Source organism: Pinus tabuliformis, chromosome Q (assembly GCF_031772625.1).
Source record: "Pinus tabuliformis cultivar Carrire ecotype Pingquan chromosome Q, CPIR1, whole genome shotgun sequence".
NCBI classification, from domain to species: Eukaryota; Viridiplantae; Streptophyta; class Pinopsida; order Pinales; family Pinaceae; genus Pinus; species Pinus tabuliformis.
In genome coordinates this window covers 1,287,314,833-1,287,337,572 of record NC_142296.1, presented here as the reverse complement: position 1 = coordinate 1,287,337,572, position 22,740 = coordinate 1,287,314,833, and the positions used below count along the sequence as shown (strand labels likewise).

The following is a 22,740-nucleotide window of genomic DNA, read 5'->3' as shown; positions in this document are numbered from 1 at the left end:
CATAAATGGATATTCTAGTAAACTATGATGTGCATATAGAATTACTCCTCTACTTAATCAAAAGAGATATTATATATTCACCAGACATGAATGCTCTCTGCTCGAGATTTCTATGAATAGTATAAATAGATAAATATGTATAGACACACACAATCACATAGAGTGGTATAACCGTTAAAATATGAACTATCACTACATACTCTCAAGAAACAAAAATGGGATTAGAACCTCCAGTGTTCCAGAACACTTTGCTGCATTATTGGGTACAGTAATCCTAAGGCATATTGGGGTATATACCAATAAAGAAGCCATGAATAAGTTGTCTAAATCCAACCCACAAATAGAATTTGTGATAGTAAGGCTTGAGAACAACCCCTGAATCTAACCATAACACTAGCAAACCCACTTTCCACTAGAGAACCTTCAACTATCCAATGCATTTGGTCCCGAGTAGGGATTCAAAATAGGACTCCATATCCATTGCATTAAATACTTCCTCCTAATGCCTTTTACATTGTAATTAGCCCCAAATGTGTGCGTTGGGACTTGTCCAGTGTAAGATCCATTGCCTCTAGTCCCATAAAGACCTTCTTCGATATCTATAATCTCAGTAGGAGAAGTAGGTTCCTCACCATCATACAAGGCATTGATCAGGGGATTTGACAAAAACTCAACCAATTCATGGGAAAACACACTTATCATCCCATCGATACCAACATCCCTATTAGGTGCCTTGAATGCCTTCATTCCAGTCATGCAACTTAGCACTGCAAAAGGATAGGAATAGACTTCCCGACACTATTTTCCAGAATGCCCAACCCATTCATAAGGCAGTGTGTATCCTACAATGAGTGGGAATGTAAAATGATGAAATCCACAGACTGCTCTGCAGAATTCTTGGACAACAACATCACTAGAAGTGAGGAGGAGGTAAAGACCATTCTTGGGATCAATGGGAAGGGGACTACTCTTGGCAGTTATGGAATTTTTATCACTTCCTGAAAAGTAAGCCTACTCAGTACCTTACCATGGGAGTAGCAATCATTGTACTGAATGGTAATCATTATGTTTCTGCTAATATTGGGACCAGTCTTATCAGTATATAGCTACACTATTTGGTACCACTAACCCACATAAGTGCTTGTTGTATTATTAGAGATAGATATAAAAACTTCATTGATAACCCTCTTCTCCTTCTTATTCCACCTGCCATACCAAATTGTATGGACATTCATAACAGAAGTCAGCGCAGGACCCATGTCGTACATCATATTCAGATATGGTGACGACCCTTCATTCTTCTTCAAGGTGCCAAACTGCAAATCTTCCTTATTGGGTTATTGTCCTAGTCCCACAACAATAGTATTATGATTGAAATATTAAGGCCATGGCCTCCATGCTTCAACTAAGGATAATAAAATGAAAAAGAAAATGCACACATGCAAACACACCCATTTTTCCTCTAGAAAGACACATAGAGCAACAATGAAATGGATACAATGCAATGAGATTCAATTTTTCTTCTCCATGATATGCATGCATGGGAAATACATGTACCCTTCTCTTTATCTATATACAAAAACATCCAAGTTCCTCCTTTGACCTATTTCTTTTATTGCTTTATTCATCTTAATTATGTTCCAATCAATTACCAGCTGTGGATGTGATGTTTGTTTTTGCATACAAAACTAACTTGTATATGTGAAAACACTTGGAAGCAATTGCTCGACTTCATATTGATAGTGATAAATTTCTGATGGGAGCATGTGTGTTGCTACCTTACAAACATTGACTATGAATTTGGAGATTCAAAACTAGAACACTTACTCTGGAACATGATCAGAAAATCCTCCAGAAAGACTCTCTCAAGATAGCACTCTTTGTTGTACTAGGAAAATATCTCAAAACTTTGTAGACAATTTGCTTAGTTTCCCATATTGGAGATGGAAATTTCTAACAAACTTTCCAACAGTAGAGACAATCGTGCTAAAATCATGTCTCAAAAGAATTCCAACTATGTTTTTTTGGGCATAGGGATATTGTGTGGAGACTAGAGAGTCCAAGTGTTTGTCACAATAGACAGAAGATTAGCCTTAGTGAGTACTGGAAGTTCATGCTTCTCATGTCACAACATGTCTCCCAATTGTTAAATTCAATAGCCCTGATGAATAACATATTACTGGTGTCCGATCTACGGACATAAACAAAAAGTTGAATCACCTTTTTATATTATCTACACATTTGTTCCATATTGACAAATGAATATTTATGAAATTGATTATTCATAGTGTTCATGCCTAGAAAAGTTTGTATTGATGAACAAACAGACCAGAATCTTCTCTGAACCCCATATCCATCTAAAATCCATATGTATCATGTTGTAGATCATATCTTGTCTTCAAAATCACAAGAGTTACTGTCATGACATATTAGAGATAATGGGCCTATTTAAAGTCGATTTCACAGTAAAATTTTAAAACATAATTAACTCTAAATATCAAGCTACTTATAATAATTGTGCTACCAATTTCATTGTATAGTTAGAAACAAAGCATAAGTGGAATTGGAGGTTAACTCTGACCTATTACCTGATAGCTAGAAGTAGAGCACAAAAATAATTAGAGGTTAACTTTGATCTATTACCTAATGGCTAGAAACAAAGCACAATAGGACATAGAGTTAAGGTTAACTCTGTCCTATTGAAGGAATCAAAGTGGCCCAGTGAAAGCGAGGATTGAAGACCTAGAATTGATCAGACTACCTATAAATCTAAAGAAAGATTTGAAGAGCTATGACAGAAGATTTATTAAATCCCGCAACAAATTATTTCCAGCAGACATTACATGTAACATATTTCTTGCAAGGATGGAAATGTATCATAGAAGTAGAATGTTCGAGATAGCTGTCAAGGCTTGAAAATGTTGGGTTGTGTTATATTCCTTCCATGACTAGCCCACGTAGTTAATTGGGGAGTTGGAAGGGGGGTGAAGCCCCCAATTTGTTGCGCTCATTGCATAGCGGGGGGAGTCATAGGGGGTTTGAGGGGTGCAGGTAACCCCACTTTATGGGGTCCAGGGTAGCGCCCTGAAAATTTTTGGTTTTGGACCCTATGTTAGGTTGTGTAGACCTACCTATAGTTTTGTGCATGATTTTCGCACATGGTTTTGGACACGATGGTTTTCGGTCCATGGTTTTGGACGCGATGGTTTTCAGTCCATGTTATTGGATGCTTCGACATGTATAAATATGTATTGTAACATTGAAAGGAATATAATGAAAAAATCAATCTGGTAGTCTTGATTTTGGGATCCAGGGGAAAATCTCTGTGTCTATGTGTTTTATGTGTTATGCTCTCGCATTGTTAATTTTCTGTGTTTTAGAATTCATATGCAGGTAACTTCTGTATGGGTTAAAACCTACATTTGGTATCAGAGTTGTTTTGGCTTCAAAGGGACGCCTTTGTCGCTGAGGGGTTTCGCTCGGGCCTGTGGTAAACCCTATTCAGTGGGAGATCTGTGAAATAAATTATGGTGGTGAAAGAAGATGGCAAGCAGTGGAAAGATAGAGATCGAGAAATGTAATGGTTAGAGTTTTGAGTTGTGGACACTCAAGATGGAGGATCTGTTGGTGGATAAAGACCAGTGGATTGTGGTAGATCTGGGTACTAAACCAACAGGAGTGTTTGATGAAGAATGGAAGAAGTTGGATCGGAAGGCAAAGAGCACAACACAATTGTGTGTCTCGGATTTAGTATTGTTGAATGTATTAGGGGAAGCTACAATGAAGGCTTTGTGGGACAAGCTAGCGACTTTGTACCAATCTAAGTCTCTGGTCAAGAAACTGATCCTGCACAAAATGCTATATAACTTGAGGATGAAAGATGGAGACTCAGTGATAGAGCATCTGAAAGCATTTAATACTATGGTAAGTCAGTTAACATCTGTTGATATTAAAATTTTCGATGAAGATAAGTGCATTAGTTTGTTGTGTTCTCTACCAAATTCATGGGATAGTCTGGTTATTGCAATAGGTAGCAATGCAATTGCCTTGTAGTTTGATAAAATAGTCTCATCCTTGTTGATGGGGGAGATGAGACAGAAAAATATGGAGAGCTAGAATGGTGATGCCTTGTCTATACGAGGACAATCCCAGAACAGAAACAAAAATAAGTCATCGAGTGGGAGATCTAAATCTAGAGGGAGATCTAAATCTCTAGGAAAACCTATAAAGGTGGTGTGCTGGAAATGTGAAAAGGAAGGGCACTACAAAAGGGACTGTAAATCTAAAGCTCCCGATAAAAGAAAGGGATCTGATGATGCTCCTTCTATAGAGTTGAAAACCACCTCAGATGAAGGTGGGGATGTCTACTTGGCTTCTTCAAGTACACATGTAGATCATGAGGCATGGTTGATTGACTCAGGTGCATCCTTTCACTTCACTCCCCATAGAGAGTGGTTCTGTGAGTATGAGAAATATGATGGTGGTGATGTCTTCTTGGAGGATGACAGGAAGGCTAGAATCGTTGGTCGCTGAAAAGTAAAGTTGAAGCTGCAAGGTGGAAGGGTTAGAACAATTCCGGGTGTTTTGCATATTCCTGCATTAGCTAGAAATCTAATTTTTGTAAGCAATCTAGATGATGCAGGTGTAAAAACAATGTTCAAGAAGGATACCTGCAAAATTGTTTGCGGAGAACTGGTATTGATGAGGGGAGTTCGGATTGGAACTTTGTACAAGCTACAAGGTAGCACTGTTATTGATGGGTGAAACAGTTTTGTGCTTCTTGAAAATGGAGCAGAAAATCTAGTGGTCTCTGGAGAGAAGACCATGTTGTGGCATCAAAGGCTTGGACATATTCGAGAGAACGACCTTCGAATACTTCATGGTAAAGTTATGGTAGAAGGTATGAGCAATAGCTCTCTGGATTTTTATTTCTGTGAAAATTATGTATATGGGAAGCAGAATCGGGTGAGTTTCCCCTCTGGTAGTAAGAGGGTGAAACAGATATTAGAGCTTGTGCACAGTGATGTGTTTGGACCTGTGAAGGTTCCATCACTGAGTAAGTCTGTGTACTATGTATCATTTATAGATGACTTCTCAAGGAATACAATGATATATTTTCTTAAGAAGAAATCTAAAGTGTTCGATAGGTTTGAAGAATTTAAGGCTCTGGTGGAAAACCAGATAGAGAACAAGATAAAGGTGCTGAGGACAGATAATGGTGGAGAGTTTTGCAGTAAGGAATTTGAAGAATTCTGTAAGAAGTGTGGTATACCATGACAGAAGACTACTCCATATACACCTCAGCAAAATGGAGTTGTAGAAAGAATGAACAAGACATTGATGCAAAGGGCAAGAAGCATACTCAATGGTGTCGAGTTAGGACAAGAATTTTGGGTAGAGGCAGTGGAGACAACATTTTACCTGGTCAATAGATCATCTTCATTAGCATTGGAGGATAAGACTCCACAAGAGGTATGGACTAGTAAGAAACCTTCTCTTTCACATATGAGGGTATTTTGATGTGATGCATATGTACATGTTCCAACGGAGAAATGAACGAAGTTGGATAGTAAACCTGAAAAGTGCATCTTTATTGGGTATAAGAATGGTTTAAAGGGTTATAAGCTTTGGAACCTAGTAACAAGGAAGGTTGTGTATAGCCAAGATGTGGTGTTCAGAGAGGTGAAAGATGTTATTAAACATGAAGTCCAACCAAAGGAACCTAAGAAGATAGAGTTTGAGCTAAAGGAGGAAGAATCAGACTCTACAGCAGAGGAGGAATTAGAAGATGAAGAGCCACAAACTCCGGCTGTGAAAAGATTAGTTTGAGAGAGAAGGCAGCCAAAAGGTATAGTCCATTTGCTTTCTGTTCAAATTTTTCTTTATCTACTTATGATGATCCCAAAACTGTGAAGGAAGCAGTAGATTCAGAGGATGGAAAAACTTTGGAAAGAGGTCATGGTTGATGAAATGGCATCTTTACACAAAAATGAGGCTTGGGATCTGGTGGAGTTGGCGGCTGGAAGGAAACCCATTGGCAGCAAATGGGTGTTCAAGAAGAAGACAAATGCAGAAGGAAAGGTGGAGAAATACAAAGCTTGGTTGGTAGCAAAAGGTTATTCCCAAGTGCCGGGAATTGATTTTGGTGATATTTTTTCTCTTGTTTCCAAGGTAACTTCTATTAGATTACTTTTATCTATTGAGCACTGCTTCTTTTGATTTTGAGGTAGAACAGATGGATGTGAAGATAGCATTTCTTCACAGGGATTTTGAAGAAGAAATCTACATGAAGCAAGTTGAAGGCTTTGCGGTGAAGGGTAAGAAAGAACTGGTATGCAAGTTAAAGAAGTCTCTGTATGGTTTAAAATAGTCACCAAGGATGTGGTATCAGAAATTTGATACATTTATATGGGGACTTGGCTTCACCAGAAGCAAAGCAGATCGCTATGTGTATTTTAAATTAACTGGTGACCGTGTTATTTATTTCGTCACGTATGTGGATGATATGTTGTTGGTTGGAAATGACAATGAAATTATCCAGGATTTGAAGACCCAATTGTCCTCCAAATTCGACATGAAAGATCTTGGTGCTGCAAACTATATTTTGGGCATGGAAATTAAAAGAGATCAGGAAAAGAGGAAGCTTTGGTTAAACCAGAGGAAGTATGTCGAGAAAATATTGCAGAGATTTAATATGAACGATAGTAAACCAGTGAAGGTTCCTATTCCTATAGGCGTAAAGTTATCCGTTAAACAGTGTCCCAAGACACAAGAAGAGGAAGAGGACATGTCCCGTGTTCCATATGCAAGTGCAGTCGGTACCATGATGTATACAATGGTCTATACTAGACTAGACATTGAACATGCAGTGGGAGTATTGAGCGGGTTTATGTCAAAACCAGGAAAAGAGCATTGGACAACAGTGAAGTGGGTTTTCAGGTATTTGTGTGGCACTAGTGATTATGGTTTGTGCTACCAAGGAAGACCAGGATTGGACAGAGTGTTGGATATTCGTGGCTTTGTTGATCCAGACTGGGCTGGATATCTGGATCAGAGAAGATCTACAAGTGGGTATGTGTTTAACCTATTTGGATGTGCAGTCATTTGGATGAGTAAGAAACAATCTGTAGTGGCACTATCAACTACAGAGGCAGAATACATGGCAGCCACTCATGTAAGCAAGGAAGTAGTTTGGTTGTAGAGATTGTGTTCAAGTATGGGGTTAGTACAGGGAGCTATAAGGATAGAGTGTGAAAGCCAAAGTACAATTTTCTTGGAAAATAACCCTGCATATCATTCAAAGACAAAGCATGTTGATGTTCAATATCACTTTGTGAGGGATATGATAGAAGACAAAAAGGTGTTGCTCGTAAAGGTGGACACTTTGAAGAATACTACAGATGCATTGACAAAATCTATGAGATCTGAGAAGTTCTCTTGGTGTAGAGAAACAATGGGTGTTGTAGGGCTAGATAAATGACTAAGCTCTCTTGTGGCCTCTTGTGGAAAGAAAACAACAAGTGGGAGAATGTTGGGTTGTGTTATATTCTTTCCATGACTAGCCCACGTAGTTAACCGGGGGGTTAGAAGGGGAGTGGAACCCCCCCTTCGTTGCACCGATTGCATAGTGGGGGGGAGTTATAGGGGGTTTAAGGGGTGCAGATAACCTCACTTTATGGGGTCCAGGGCAGCACCCCAGAAAATTTTGGTTTTGGACCCTATGTTAGGTTGGGTGGAGCTACCTATGGTTTTGTGCATGATTTTCACACATGGTTATGGACGCGATGGTTTTCAGTCCATGGTATTAGATGCTTCGGCATGTATAAATATGTATTTTAACATTAAAAGGAATATAATGAAAAAATCAATCTGGTAGTCCCAGTTTTGGGATCCAGGGGAAAATCTCTGTGTCTATGTGTTTTATGTGTTATTCTCACGCATTGTTTATTTTCTATGTTTTAGAATTTGTATGTAGGTAATTTCTGTACGGGGTTAAAACCTATAGAAAAAAATGCTCATTTGTCATCATGTTCTCTTGGTTAGAAGTAGAGAGTTCGAGATATTTGTCAAGGGTTGAAAAATATTGATATTTGTCTTTCATAAATTTACTATTGTAATTATTTTAAAAAACATCTTGTTGTTAGCTTGACAGTTAACACAATTTGTTGGACAAGGAATCCTTGTGTTCGCATTTGCATACAGCTAACCCCTCTTCATATTGTTCTTTTATAACTTCACTTCTTTTAGAGGAACAATTTGTTGCTACTTTGCAAATGATTCATGGTATTTTATAAATGTTACAATTAGAGGCATTACTTGGCTAAACTAGTTCCTTGCTGGTGCAACTAGAGATAACTCCTTTACTCATGCTTGATACTTTGTTGTTATTTCACATTCTCACCTCAAATTTTAGTGATTCAAAAAAATTTTCCTTTTCAGTGATAGTTTCTACAACCAGCATTATGTAGCATACCCCTTTATTTCTTTCTTATGCTATATTACAATGAAAATTGATTATCTTCACTTATATTTTCAAATCTTTCCTTAACGAAATTTATATTTCATTTATCCGTACCATTTTTTTCCCTACATTGATATGCGTACTGTTCAAACCTTCTACATTAATGACATTAGACATTGCATTTTTCATACCTCTGAGAAAAGCTCCCAAGTTTCTTGCCACTATGTCTTCATCTTCCATGTGATTCTAAAAGGTTAATATGTCCTTCATCGCTCTACTATTTAAAAAGTTCCTCACATCTTGTTGTTAGCTTCATAATTAGCACACTTTGTTGGACAAGGAATCCTTTTGTTCCCATTTCCATACAATTGACCCCTTTTCATATTGTTCTTTTATAACTTCACTTCTTTTAGAGGAACAATTTGCTGCTACTTTGCAAATGATCCATGGTATTTTACGAATGTTGCAATTAGAGGCATTACTTAGCCAAACTAGTTTAGTCATTTATCTTGTCATATCTAAATACAACTTACCTAATACAAATCTATTTTTACCTGGGAGGCTATCTTGTGTTGTTCCCTATTGGTATAGGTCTTTGTCTTTTCCTCTTTATTGCATTTCTTTTTTACATGTCGACATGTACGCATGTACACTTTTCCTATCCTTGGGAAATTAGTTTAACATTTCTTTTCCCCTATTGTGGAAGTTTTTCCTTTATGGTTGTTATCTCTTATTATGTTACACTATGTATGGTTGATATCTAACTAGTGTTACATACTACCGGGAAACACATCTTATTCCCTTCTTTGTACCCTCTATTTTCCTTCTCACTTTTTTTTCCCAGAATGCCACATGTTCTTTTATTTTTACTATAGTCGGAAATTTTCTCTCGCATAAAACAACCTAGCCTATTTTTTTTTACTACTTTTATTTGCATGCATCCATAGATCCATTTCATCTAAAAAGTTTCAAGGTCACTTGAATAGGGTGCAAAACTGTAATTGCCATCATTCCAGAAAGACACTTTACTTTACATACAAAACCATAAAAAAAAAAAAAAAAATCTTCCTACTTTTCCTTGCTATTTCCAATCCTATTTGTTTGAACACGCTCTGAATGTTTGCTAGGTATCTCATTCAGATTTCCTACCCCTTCCTCTCTTCCTTCCAAAATTGTCCTTCACTCAATAGATAACAATATCATGGTGGGTGTTGTTTTCTTCTTGCTTTTCTTTCTTACCCATGAAACATTTAACGTTTCCACATGCAAATTGTACAAATCATAAGGACAGTAGTCTAGCTATCTATTTGTTTCTTGTAGCACACTTGTTATTTCTTGTTCTTCCTTCCCCCTCGTGTTTTTTCTATCTTCCACACTTTGACCTTCCATTTCTATTGTTTCTTCATCTCATTTTAGATAAACTCTTCAACCTTTTCCTTTCTTTTTACTATACAGTTTTTTTCACTTTTGTACACTTACAATTGATATTCACTTGTAGCACCTTGTTTTCGACAACAAAGCCATATCACCATGGAACCATCCTTGACTACCAATGCACTTCCATTTTCATTTGTTGGCTCTATCGAGATGCAACCAATCCTCCAAGTCACTGCTTTAAAAGAAATATGCCCTACTAGGACGTGAACCCCTTGCTACCGTGTCTCCCTTTCTAATGGTGTTCACAACCATGCGGTCTTGCTTCTTCTTCACATGATGCACTTGCAAAATACAGAGACTTGTAAATAGGCTCTGTCATGCTCTTACAAAAATTCTCATGCACATATGCACACCATAATATGTATGTTGTGCATTGGGAATCTTGCCCCGTCCTCCCTGACTTTCCTCTCATTTTATGTTCGCTTTAGAATCTATTTGCATTTATCATGTATTACTTCCCCTATACACTCATATATGCTCTTTCTTTCATGTCGCTTTGTATCCTCTAACTTGAAATACTTCACCGTGTGGAAACTTTAATCGGCGAGCCAACCCCTCTTATTCTCTCTGTTGTAAAAATGCTCCATGCACCCTCATCCTCATCCACTGGATCTTCCCTTTCATCAACCCCCCAATTGAAATCGAATCTACCAACTTCACAAATTTGCTCGCTTCATCTTCAACAACTCTCCATTTTAAGGCACTTACCCCAACTCGCAAAATTTTGGTCCATCCAAGGTAGATTTATCACAAAAATACCCCTTCAATGAAATCCATGTAGACACATTCAATGACTTAGCGGACTCACTCCATGCTCTCATCCAGCTTGGCCAAATTTACATAGTTTCGAATGGCTCCATAAAGGTCCCAAACCCTGTGTACAACCATCTTAAACGCCCTTTCAAAATCCTCCTCTTCTCCACATCAAATGTATCTCACCTTTTAGATGGAAATCAAACAATACCTTCCCATACCTTCCATTTTGTGGCAATAAGTTCACTCAAACTTGTGCCTCTCGACTCATTTTTTGATGTTATCGATGTCGTTAGCTCGACCTCTCTTACCTTGATCATTCGTAGGCGTGATGATTTTGAAACCCCTAGACAAACTATTTCCCTATGCAACAAGTCTAGTAGCAGCATCGATGTCACCTTGTGCGGAGAAAATTACCACACCGAAGGACACACGCTCTCCAAACTCTGCATGGAATGTACCATCCCAGTCATTGTAATCAGAGGGGGCCGACTTGTCGAGTTCAATGGACTTTCCTTCTTATATATCCAGATGTCTCTTAAATAAACCAACTCAAGCAATGGTTTCAAGAAGAAATGGTTGGAAGAAGAAGGCATCAAATCTTCCTCACCATCATTCAGCCGAAAATACACTGGCACACCCAACAGTCCCATGCAAACAAATTTTTTTTGTCATTCTTGCAATGCCCCACGTCGAGATGTCTTCATGGGTTTCCCTCTATGTTATTGTTACAACAATTGACTTGGATGAATTCTACTTCCTCGCATGCCCCCTTACCATTGATGGGTTGCAATGCATGAAAAAAGTTGTTCAGCAACCTGACAAGACATGTCATTGTTTAAAATGTGAAGGCTCCTTCCTCGAAGGTGATTATCTCCATCTTCTCTAACTTGAATTCCATGAACACACTGGACAACTCAAAACTATGGTTTCTTTCGATAATGCTACCCATGGCCTTTTGGGCATATCTGCAAAGGACCTTCGAATCCATTCAAGCGAGCTAGGAGTTGTCTGAGCCATATCCAATGGGGTCATGTCATGTCAATTCCTCTTCATGCTATCTGTCAAAAAATACACTTTCAACGGCATTGAACACCTCCAACCAACCCTCATGCACTCTGAGGAACTCCCTTACGCCTCCGCGTCTGCTCTCCTCTTGCAAGACTTTCAACCCACTCCTCCCCCTCGAAAAAAAAATTCCCACCGCCTATAAACATACCTTTCTCCCCTCTCCCTCACTATTCTCCATCTCTTTCTCTATACACCCTTTCCCTTTAACACTTTTCTTCCCATACTCTCCCCCCCCCCCCTCCCACCCCTTCTCCATTGATGCCCATCCTTCACCTTGTAAACAATTTCCCTATTATGCCCCTCCCTTTCCCGATTGCCAACTCCTTTCCCACCCTTCACTCTCATTAATCCCCACTTTCCCTTTTGCACCTTGTTGAACCCTCTTGTCTGCAATTCAAACTTTACTTTTTATAGAACTCATCTTCAACAATGCTTCGGCCTTTTGTATTGCTTTCTCATTACTATATGCACCCTCTCTCAAGTGTATTGGTTCTCATGAACAAATGGGCAGCCACTTCTTTTTTTTCTTCTCGTGTGCATACATGCCCATTTTCTCACTTGTAATGTCTCTTCTATATACATGGCCATTCGCTCACTTTCTTTTCATGATCCTTGTTCATCATGTAAGCTTCTTTGCAACACACACACATTATTCAAATGCACATATGAATATGATATGCTATATATGAAAAACAATACACACCTAATGCTTCTAATTATGGTCACATGCACAAATGGGCTTCCTTTAGTCTAGGCCAAATATGCATCATGTGGTTGCATTTACAATTACTAATAATCATTTGAACATCCCAGGATGGATTACTTTACTTCGAACAAGTCTAACAACCAAACAAAACAAATATCATTTGCACTTGTCTTCATACTACACCTTCAATTCGCATTCATCACGTTACATAATGCATACACTTTCCCTAAAAGAAACACTCACACCATATATATGCTACTATACTTTGTAATGCAAAATAAAACATGAAAAAAAACAAACACAAACTTTAAACAAACAAGAAAAAAAAAACTTGTCATGCATGCTTTACTTGCCTTTGCTCCTACTTCACTTACACCTCTGATGTTGAGACAACTTTTCTTGTTTGAAACAGCTATGCAACCCACCCCAGCAAATAGTGCACAAAAGGAACAACGACGACACCACTATGCACTTAACAAGGATAGAATAAATGCACATCATCATCTTCTCTACAACAATCGTCAATCCAACCTTCCCTCTCAAACCAACCCAAATCGAATGCCTCTTCCTTCCTAGGTTCATCTCCATCCCCTAGAATCCACCCAAAGTCTTCCGCTTTCCCTTCCATGTCCACTCACTTCCCAATCAATTCCAACCGATGCCCTTTCATCACCTCCCACTTTCCATGTGTAGTCATCCCCCCATGAGGCTTCCTCTTCAATTCCAACCGATGCCCTTTTGTCACCTCCCACTTTCCATGTGCAGTCATCCCCCCATGTGGCTTCCTCTTCAACTACTCAGCAATTCCCCAACAACCATCTCCATCATTCACATCATTGCTTCTATGAAAGAATTGATGCACTTATCCCCATACAAGTTTGCTCCACTTCTCGTGAAGCTTACCCATCAATGGAAAAAAAAAATGCCAACATTGTTTGTTCCTGTTGTGCCTCTGAGCGAACTATCCATCGCTTCTCCTCCTCAAACAACATGGACCCAAGCAACCAACCCCATGTCCTCGCTTGCCTAACTCAAGTTGAAGAGATGCTCATTTCCCATGTCAACCCCGTTCTTCAAGTAACACATGCACATGGAGGGAAATTCAAATATTCTGGCCATACTATTAGCTTCCCTCAAGATATAACTAACATTGTCACCTCCCTTCCTCGCATGCTCTCAAAAATAGACATCCTTGTTGTAAATAAAACCAACAATGACCACATATCCTATGAATTCTTTGTCAGTAGATCACGTGTTCTCACGACTTTGCAGTTCAAGTTAGCAAACAACCCATACTACAAAGATGTACAACTTAACCCGCTTGCACTTTCCTCTTTGCCTGATTCCCCTTCAAACGTTTCTGGTATGTTAAGCTCTCTCTCCCCTAACTCCCTTGGACCCTAAGAAGCCCTCTCTAAAAATCTTGACCATGAAATTCTCCACCCAAACCTGTCTAACCTTCAACCATCCTCCTTTGTTGCAAATCTACCAAATTCTCATACAAAAATTGATGAGATACTTGCCTACATAGAATCCTCCATTTCCACACCCACCCATGCACTTCAATGGACCATCATTGACCTTTCATGAGTCAACGAATACAACACAGAGGGCCTCTTCTCTATGGCCTTCCCCACCGGAGCTTCCATGATTAACCAACCAATAATTTCAAAAGTTGATATGTAAGAATATGCTTTGCGTCTAATGTGCTTCCATGACAATCACTTTGGCTAGCATCCTAGGTTTCGTTATTACCTATACAACCTTATCATGTGACATCAAATCCAGGAAACTGATTTTGTCTTCATTAAAAGGGAATTTGCAAATACCTTACCAACATTCGTAGTAGACCTTCCCCTCCACCTGCAGCAACTTCTGCCTTCGACAATTCCGAACCAGATTATGCGCTTCAGCTCATCCCTTCACGGGAGTCGTTCTTTTTGGACCAGGGCTAGAGGGGAGCTAAGCGACATGATCATTCAATACGGTAACCCTACCTTCTTCTTCACACTAAGTGCAGCTGATACCAAATGGCATGACTTTCATATGGCCATGCCTTCCAATCCTCCATCTAATGCACAAGATCAGTCTCGATGGAGAATCCAAAACATTGTTGCAAACCCACATCATGCATCTCAATACATCCATTGCAGATTCACAATCTTCTTAGAAGAGGTTCTACTAAAAGGATTCCTTGTAAAGGATTTTGGTGCAGGTATGGCTCTACCATTTCTTACCCTTTACTTTTTCTTTTTTTACTTTTCCTTTTCATGCATCCCTCTTACTTTTTTCTGTCTTTGTTACTAAGGTATGAATGGCAGCATAGAGGCTCTGCACATGTACATGGGTTTCTATGGTTCAAAGACGCACCTAATATGGATGCCCTTGATTGGGCTAATGTTGTAGATGTTCGTGTGGCCAAAACATTTTTCGATACCTACATCACCGCTTAGAACCCTCGGCCTCTCCAGAATAAGACTCCTCGATTGCATCACTCATTTATATGTGATCCCTGCCTCCTTGCGAAAAATGAAATCTTTGCATCAAATGAACTCCAAGACTACGAGGAAGTTGTGAACTACGTCCAAAGGCACACAAATTGTCATTCCTCTACATGTCCTTAAAAAAAAATAACTCTATTTCTTGTCGCTACGGATCCCTTTGGGAATTGTGTGAAAATTCTTCTCTCCAAATCTATGCTTCCGGGTGGAAAATGTACACGCCTTCTAGAAATTACGACAAGCTAAATGTGCATGACTCCCATATGCTTGCAATTTGGAGTGCCAAAATTGACTTTCAACCGGTTTTGTCACCCCATGGTATATTGAACTACATTGCAAAGTATGTGGCGAAAGCAGAGGCAAAATCCGAAAGTTACCACCAAATGCTTGCATGACTTTCACAACGTTCCCCCCCTGATGCACCAACCATGTCTATCATCTAAAAACTCATGACCGAACCTGTTGCTGATAGGGACATTGGTGCATAAGAAACATCTGATATGCTCCAACAACTCCCGCTTACCCAATGCAATCATTCTTTTGTCTCCCTCAATGTTCAAAAAATAGTTTTCTGACGTGTTTCAAAAAACTTGGATGCCCATCTTCCATCAACACCCTTCATCACCTCAAACATACAATTACCTCATTCATTAGAGTCATTTCCACTTATTGAAGTCGCACAAGAATGGTCATTCTCCTCCCACTGAAAAACATTACCCTGGAAGCACATTTTCTCTCCCACGGTTGTGTGCTTCGTTCCTCAGTACGATGCAATCCCAGATAAATATTAAACATCTTATGTAGACTTTTGTTGGAGTGAACTACTCTTATACTTCCCTTTTTTTAGATTTCCTAACGATGTTGGAAAAGCCAATGAAGAAGTTGTTTCTCATTAGGAGAAAATTTCCAACACGTATCAAGCATGGCATGTTCACCGAGATCCTTTACAACCACCCATGTCTGACTCTAACGATCCCTCCCCTGATGCAGTGCACCCCCTGCCCCCCACCATAGACATGGAAGAATGGAAAATCCTCTCTCAACTCCACCCAGGTAACAACATCCTCGGTGATGAGCTTGACATGCTTCACCATCATGACTTTGATGCAAACCATAATTGGGACCACTCTCTTACCCCTTCCCACTTTCGAGAAACTATCATTTCCTTCATAGAATTCAAAAATCTTCCACAACACTCCACAAAATTCCCTCTCTAAATCCACATTCCCTTTCCTCCTTGTCCCCAAGCCAGCTCATGGCATTCAATATCATTTTTTCCCACTTCTCCAATAGTGGTTCCACCACACCATTAAGGATGCTCATCCAAGGCACTACTGGCACCGACAAATCTTTCCTAATTGATTGCCTCAAAAATTCCTTCCTATCCAACTTTGTCAATGGAAAAAACCCACTGCTCTTACTTGCTCTGACCGGTGTTGTGACATTCCACATCAATGCTCTAACCATACACTCTGGCCTCCGCATCCCTATCTCCTCTATGCACCCTCTAGAAGGTCAATCCCTCCTAAACCATCAAGAAAAACTCATGTCAAATACATTCTCATTGATGAAATGAGCTTCATTGGTCCTAAAATGCTTGCTCAAATTGATGAACATTTACGAGAGGCCTTCCCATCCAATAGAAACACTCCATTTGGTGGCCAATCTATAATCCTTGTGGGGGACCTTGCCCAATTTCCACCTGTTAAAGATACACCAATGTATGTAGGCATGTCCCGTGGCAATGCTCTTTGGCGGAGCTTCAATACTGTTGTCACACTTTCCAAAATTTTCCGCCAACAAGGTATAAATCTTGCATAAGTTTTATTCCATCAACACCTTTGCAACCTTTGCAAAGTAACCCCCACATTGTATGATTGGAACCTTCTAATGACGTGCTCAAAATCCAATCTTCTGGAAGATTATCTTGCAACATTCACCAATTCTATGCACCTCTATGCAACTAATGAATCTGTTGCGCTACACAATAAAACCATGCTCAAGAAATTGAACCCACATATTGCACATTTTTGTGTTGAGAAAAGAGAACAAATGCCCTCCTCCAACGAGGAATATGAACATCTTGCTGCACAAGTGCTTCTCTACATTGGTCAACATGTAATTCTAACAAGCAACTTGTGGGTTGAAGCAAGCCTTGTGAATGGTTCTCTCGGGAAAGTTGTCTCTATTCGTTACACAAATGGTTCTCACCCTCCAGAACTTCCCTCATTTGTTGAGGTCGATTTCATTCACTACAAAGGTCTAATATGGGATAACTCAAATCTGAAATGTGTGCCGATATCCCCCGTAACAAGGGGTTCTCAAAGATAACTACCCCTTCACATGGCATGGGCCCTAACAATCCATAAATCACAAAGCATGACACTACAAAAGGCAACAATCGACATTGGAAACATTGATCATTAGGGCCTTACATTCACATTCATCTCTAGAGTTAGATTGTTGAATGATCTTTGCATCTCTCCACCTTTCTCCTTCACACGTTATGCACGCATGTAAGAAAATATGTACATCCTTCGTAGGAAAAAAGAAGAAGCTTACCTTACCTCCAAATCTATGAATCGGCCTAGTTGAAGACCTTCTCTTCTTGGTTACTTTTCTTCCTTTGCATTCCACTTGCAAATGTTTCATCTATTCTCTCATGTTAACACCTTCAAATCTTTAACTTTTTCTAATATATTATATTTCTACTATATTTTTAATTTCAAAAGGTTACTGATATTTTTTCCTTCTATGCTTGCCCTTTCAATTAATGAATTTATACATGTTCAATTACACGCTTTCCCATTGTTTGCAGAAACGGATGGATCCACAATATCTTTCTCAGCTCTACACATTCTTCCATCAGATACATGAACATGTGGCCTCTGTTTTGGATATACAGGCCCAGTTCCTACGTTCTCGTACTGTGCCACTATACCAAATGCACCCAACACTCCAACTACTTAAAATGATTAAAGATTTCATGCATGTCCTCATCCATGTACATAAAAGGCATGCAAACAAGAAATTTTAGATATATTACCTCAATTTTGTCCCAAATCTAAATGTGAAATGGTGTTGTAGATGCCACACATCACCTTGTATTTACGACTAGGCATTCGCCCTACAGGAAAAATAGTCAAAATCAACATGCGCATTGGTTGAAAGACTTCAATATTTTTTCACCACTCTGCTACATACTTCCACTTCTATAGCAAACAATACATGTTTTCTCATCAAATCTTACTCACTCTACAGTAACTCTTATAGAATAGTACCATAATTGAACGGCATTCGTAGTACCTGCTTTCCCTATTTCCTTGCCTATTTGCTAAAAAAAAATTCCATTCTTAAATAGAATATGTTTGTCTACTTTTTCATGTCATGGATAACCAACAATTATAGTCTGGAACTTTATATGGAAAACATAACCAACAATTAAATTCTTCAAATTAATATGGAAAAACCCATACTGCCTAACATTTTTTTGTCCACCCATCAATGTGAATGAATTTCTAATGAAACTCTTCTATTGTACATTTCAATTTAAATCATCATTAAGAGTTTTCTATGCACATGTTTACTCTTTATTGAAAAACAAATTGTTGCATGGACATGCTTCCAAAATAAGTATGTGTACTTACATTTGCAACCTTTCACAACACCATGATTGTGTTTTTGACGTATCACAACCAGTTTTAGCTTTTCTGATATACCCATGAAATGACTATGAAAACCAAAATTTCCCATGTTTTGCTTCTAATGACAACCTTCCCCTTGTTTCCTACTATTTCATTATTTATGCAACATGAAACCATGTTCATTCCTAAAAAAAAATATAAGATTTACCGCTTCAATATTATTCATGCAAGACAGAATCATCTTCAACCCTCTTACAAATGTATGTCGATGTGCTTCATTGAAGACTGCAGCCTCTCAAACACTTTAATTCACTCATGTCAATTAATTCTTTCCAAAATTTCATCTTATACATTCTCTAACAAATGCTACAGAAAACCATTTAAATATGTTCTCAGTTTGAAACCAAACAAATAACACATTAAGTTTAAATATGGTTTCTTTCACACTTGTTAGGCTGACTCGCATGATTATGTAGCTTTGAATTGCATTTATTCTGATTTTGTTTAGTATTGTTTCAAGAGATTTTGTCTTGTTCCTATTCATGTGAACACAATTATAAAAACCTCAACTCACAACATTATATATGGTAACCTTGACACTAATGGTTAGATTACAATATTTGTACCTTCACAATGTTTTTAAGACATGGATTAGCAATGCTGAAAAGGTAATGGTCCACTAAATGGAAGGCTTATAAAAAAATGCAATTTCTTTAATGTCGTTCATTGTAAATCCTCAGCTTCATACAAGCAATTCCTATATATTTATACAACACTCCATCGAATATAACAATGTTGTTACGAAACATGCTTACCCAAATTGAGAAGGTAGCGATATATGTGAATCCAATAAAAGGTTTTTCATTCTTTGTAACCAACTTGCCTTAGCTGAGTAAATAGGTTACTTATTTTATCCCCATATTTTTTTTTCCATACTTGGAAACAAACTATTTTGTTCATCTCTATTTCTAGCCTACATATAAATAACGAATTTCATGTTGCAGATGCTAGGAGTGTTTATTGTCATATATATGGATGCTTTTAAGGTGCAAGTATAGTGGTGCTGCTATTCTTTGTCAACTATAAACCATAAGGGTTTGAAAATCAATTTCTACTGAGCTAATCAATCTTTCATATATACTTGGGGCATTTCGTTAAGTTTGATTCTTCTTGTCCTTAGAGGAATCGTTGATCCAGTTGGATTATTCATTAAATTTGTTTGGTTTTGTTTTTGGCGCATGTATATATATGGTCATTTTCTCAATCTAATATGACATCTTAAATGCAATACATAACACATCTGTTATTTCAAACAATAATTCTAAATTGTTTGAATACTAAACACATAATTGGTGTCATATTTACAGTGATTAAATGCATTATAACCAATTTAGAATTCTCAAATGAAGCCTTAAGGTTGTATAGCACAGTTCTCACTTCATTTTTCCCATCGCATTGGATGGCATTTTCATTTCTCATGGTTTTTTTCCAATGAATTGGCATAAAGTACTTTCTTTTTTGTTGGTTGATGTGACATCCAACTCTTACAATGTTGATATTTGAGGATTCCAATAGATGATGGGTGCAAGAATCAAAATCTTCAAGAAATTCTTATAAACTTCCATCATTTTTCCTGTGATTGACAGACACACTCACAAGGATTGCAAAAGCCATTGTAATTCTCCTATTTCGAATAGACACTTCAAACAACATTATAATACTATTGTTTACCAATTAAAAAACTATAGCCTACTAATGTGCTACTTAGAAGGGCCATTCTTGATGAGAACAAAATTAATTGATTATGTCTGATAAAATTTCCAAGTTATTATCTCCTTATTATGTTCTATTCATATTGGTTGATTCTTGGTTCATTGATTTGTGAAAATTAGAATAGTTTTCTCAATGTCGGTGGGCCATCCACTTGTTCAACAACACTACTTGATCTACAATGGCCTTGTCCATCCTTAAACAACTTGTCATAGATTATCAACGGTTCTTTGCCCTTCTCAGTGAAAATGCTGGTAATATGGTATTGAGATAAAGGTTACTAATATTTTGTCAAGTCTCACTAGCACAATCGATTGACGACAGGCCTCGTCAGCAAGATGACCTATCATCAAACCTCACAAGGGGTGGTTCTACCCTGCGCTAGGAGGAGGATACATGTTAAAAGTTCCAGTTAGCTAAGGGCTAGTGTAGTTGAGGCTGGGTGTGATCCTGGCTTATACGCCCCTGGGTCATGGTTCCTCAAGCCACAGGTCAAATGCTAGAGGATCACAGACAACTTGACAACCAAAAAAAAATGTTACTTTTTTTTTGATATTAATTTATATAAAACATAAATGATAAAATGATAAAAATAATAATTGTCAAATTTTATTAATGATGGAAATAATTTTGTTGAGGCAAAATGGAAGCGAGATATTCAATATTAAGAAATCAGATTCTACATCTTATTGTCTTGTTGTAGTCATAGATGAGAAAAACGAATACAAAGATAGAATATTAAGTCTCTATATATATGGAATTCCTACAAGTCTTTTTGACATTTTAAAACAGAGATGAAGGCACTTAGAAGTAAGGAAGTGGAAATAAATTGCTTATTTCATATTTTTTCTTATATATTATATTAATTGTTTTTATCCTTTTATTAAACTTATTATAGAAATACAAATTTCTCTTTAAAAAACTTAATCTTCAAATATTTATAATAAATATAAAATTAATATAAATTAATATTCATTTTTAATATATACTTATTATGTATCAATTGTATTTTTATTTTTTTAGTATGGAGGTTTAGGCAGTGCATTATATTTCAACTGTGTTAAGTAAGTCATTCACGTATGAACATCGTAAATGACTAATTTACTTAGCACTCATTGCATCGGGTGATGCTCACAATGGTGAAGAAGTGGGATTGAAGCTAGTGAAATGAATCACATAGCGTCAATCATCACTTTCGGGGCTTGCATCCGGTAACCAGGACTTCTCGGGAGGTCACCCATCCCAGATCGCCTCTGGCTCAAGCGCGCTTAACTATGGATTTTTCCCCACAATCAAGCCCACATAGCTTGCTACCCCATTTGCAAAACCTTAGCAAGTATTGTGCCTCATGAACCATTCAAGTAGAGATCCCTTCACTCTTTTTGAATTTCAGTATGGGGGTTTATGCAATGCATTATATTAGATATCATTATGGGATTCAACTGAGCTAAGTAATTCATTCACGTATGACCATTTCCATGAGAGGTAGTTGTAACTAACTAATTTCCCCTGATTTCTGAATAATTCACTTAACACTCATTGCATCCCATAATGATATCTAATATCAATTTTATATTAAAAATTAAAAACATTATTCATTCTTTTAATTTTTTTGTAATTTCTTAAAAATATTATTTTCACATATAAACCTATGTCATTCTTACACAATAAAGAAAAACCATATGGTAGTAATGTAAGAAAAAAAATAAGAGAAGTGACGTGGCTCTTGTTTGAGTTTCGTTGAATGACAACATAATTAAATTATTTGACCTATTTAAATATATTTAAAATGAATTATAATTAATTTATAGATTATTAATTTGTTTGATTTATTTCGATGTATTAAAACTTAATTATAATTATTTGTATAACATAAATTAAAATATAAGTAATTTTTTTATTAAAAATAATCTAATTTATAACAAATTTATTTTGATTTGAAATTATAATTATATTATTTAATGTATTCTCTCATTCTAAAAATTGTATACCTGTTATTTTATTGAAATTAAAGTATATAAATCACTATTCAATTACATTTTCTCAAACATGTCAATGAAGAGCTATGGCATTCTACCAGTCCAAAACATAAAATAGTCAAACATAAAAATATGCAAGGTCCAAAGGATTACAAAGCTTATATGAAATAGTCAAACATTGAAACATGAAAGGTCCAAAGGATTACAAATCTTTAGCATCAAAAAATGTTGTTGGTATTCACTATAACGACATCAATTATTTTTTTTGTAATCACTAAATGTCCTATGGGCTAGAGTAATGCTTCCCTTATCTTTTGTCCACATCAACTTTCTGCTCCTTGTAGATATGTGATACCTTTTGCTCCTAAAAAAGATTCCTCTAATTGGTAAATGATTTGTTACCTAGGACTTAAGGCCA

The 22,740-nt window shown here is 37.4% G+C and overlaps 1 long non-coding RNA gene and 1 pseudogene across 2 annotated transcripts in view; one reads left to right on the top strand and one right to left on the bottom strand.

Annotated features, from left to right (window-relative positions):
• Nucleotides 1-22,740, top strand: part of LOC149224541 (uncharacterized) — a 66,494-nt gene that overhangs the window by 34,053 nt on the left and 9,701 nt on the right. The gene's annotated exons all lie outside the window — the stretch shown is intronic.
• Nucleotides 424-22,740, bottom strand: part of LOC149224542 (protein EXORDIUM-like 3 pseudogene) — a 30,021-nt pseudogene continuing 7,704 nt past the window's right edge.